Source organism: Salvelinus sp. IW2-2015, unplaced genomic scaffold (assembly GCF_002910315.2).
Source record: "Salvelinus sp. IW2-2015 unplaced genomic scaffold, ASM291031v2 Un_scaffold3960, whole genome shotgun sequence".
NCBI classification, from domain to species: Eukaryota; Metazoa; Chordata; class Actinopteri; order Salmoniformes; family Salmonidae; genus Salvelinus; species Salvelinus sp. IW2-2015.
The window spans coordinates 17,422-19,761 of record NW_019945234.1 but is presented as its reverse complement, the minus strand read 5'-3'; the positions used below and the strand labels follow the sequence as shown (position 1 = coordinate 19,761).

At 49.2% G+C, this 2,340-nt stretch overlaps 1 pseudogene; it reads right to left on the bottom strand.

Moving 5' to 3' along the window:
- Nucleotides 1–346: 346 nt before the first annotated feature.
- LOC112076728 (adenylate cyclase type 8-like) overlaps nucleotides 347–2,340 on the bottom strand; it is a 13,781-nt pseudogene continuing 11,787 nt past the window's right edge.

The window sequence follows — 2,340 nt, the reverse complement described above, 5'->3', positions numbered from 1 at the left end:
TTCTGGGCAGAGCAGGTTTGGCCGGTACTGTAACGAAAAAAAGGTTGGGAACCACTGCTATATGCGAGTAACTCTGCTCTGGTCCTGCAGTCCAGGAAGAGGATCTTACCGGTCTCCCCTCTCTAGTGTCTAACGTCTTTTAGCCTGTACCCCGTTTCTCCATTTTAGGTAATTTTAGGTAATCACCAAGAAAGCCAGTTTAATCCAACAAAACCGAGGAGAGGATATGCTGAATTCTCTTCACCGATTAGGATATACAGGCCCAGGTCTATGAACCCTCCAGCCAGGTGAACCCCTCGTTAGCCTTCTCGTGTGTGTCTCTCTTCTTCCTTTTGGTCTGACCAGGTTAAAAGACCAGAAGCAGACAGGAGTGTTCCTCCCCAGACCCCGCGCGTTCACACTGCGCTCCACGTAGCTGGTACACGACGTCGCGGCTCCTCACGAAGTACGTCTTGACGTTCCACCCTGCCGCATCAGCTCACACCTTTCACGATAGATCTCCCCCCCCTCAGCTCATGCGAACGAAGCCCGGCTCCGCGCAGGACATGACTGGTATCTTCTGGGACTGGATCACAAACACAACGACACATGCCACACACACACGCACACACACACAACACACATACACACACACACATACACGCGACGCACGCACGCACACACACATTGCACACACACACACGTGCAAACACACACACACGCACGCACGCACACATTGCACCACACCACACACGCACACGCACGCCAACACACCACCACACACACAGCACACATGTGCAAACACACACACACGCACGCACATGCACGCACACACACATACACACACACGCACAGATGCAAACACACACACACAAACACAGCGCAGCACATTAACCCACATATTAACACGCCAAAGCCAAGCCTCTGCTACCCGCCCACCCACAGTCCTACCTGTATGCGTCCACTGACCCCGGTGCTGTCCATGCGGCTGGCCAGGTTCACGGTCATTCCCCAGATGTCATACTGAGGTTTAGTGGCTCCTATCACCCCGGCAACCACTGGACCATGGGCTATGCCTACACAAACAGGTCAGAGGTCAAAGTGTATTAGCGGGTTAGGGTCAGATTTTCACTTTATCACATATAGGGAGTCCCGAGGGGCTGCATTTTGGGAAACCATGCTCCACTGTCTCAGTAAACCAAACAGTTGTGATTTGATCATGTTTTGTCTAGATATTCATGTGTGTGTGTGTGTGTGTGTGTGTTCTCACCAACACGGAGCTGAAAGCTGTTTCCAGAGTGTGTGTTGATTCGTTTGAGCGTCGCCTGCATTTCCAGGGCAAACAGCACCAGCTCACTGAGGTGACGCCACTCATCACCACACTCCTACAACACACACAGATCATTTTACTATTCCTATTAAATTCAACTCAAATGTAAAGTCAAAGTCATACTTTGAACAGAATGAAGCCAGTTGAAATAGAAGACACTAAACAGGGTCGAATTGAAGGCAGTCAATTCAGGAAGTAAACTGAAATTCCAATTCAATAATTGAAAAAAGGGCATTTATGTTCAATTTCTTTTCGATAAACTGAAAACCTAAACTCTATTTCTGTATTTTAAATTCAAATCACTTTGAGCCAAACCCAAATGAGCCCAGCCCAAATGAGCCCAGCCCAAAGTAGCCCAGCCCAAATGAGCCCAGCCCAAATGAGCCCAGCCCAAATGAGCCCAGCCCAAATGAGCCCAGCCCAAATGAGCCCAGCCCAAATGTTCCCAACCCAAATGAGCCCAACCCAAATGTTCCCAACCCAAAGTAGCCCAACCCAAAGTAGCCCAACCCTGAGACACTAAGAGGGCTGACCTGTTGATCAGGGGAGAGGCCAGAAGCAGCCATGTAACAGCTGCCAATGGTTTTGATTTTCTCAATGTCCTGGAAATATGTCTCATCTAATAACTACATACAGAGAGAGACAGAGAGAGACCGGAGAGAGAGAGAGGGAAGAGAGAGAGAGAGAGAGAGAGAGAGACAGCGACGACAGAGAGAGAGAGAGAAGAGGAAGAGTGAAAGAGGAGAGAGAGAGACAATAGAGAATGAAGAGAGAGAGAGAGAAACAGAGAGAGAGAGCGAGAGAGAGTGAAGAGAGGAGCAGAGAGAGAGAAGAGAGAGAGAAGAGAGAGAGAAGAGAGAGTAGAGAGAGGAGACAGAGAGAGAGATGAGTGTGCAAGAAAGATGAGAGAGAGACACGAGAGAGAGAGAGAGAAGGAGAGAGAGAGAAAGAGAGAGAGAGACAGAGAGAGAGAGAGAGAGAGAGAGAGAGAGAAGGAGATGAAAGAGAGAGAGAGACAGAGAGAAGAATAG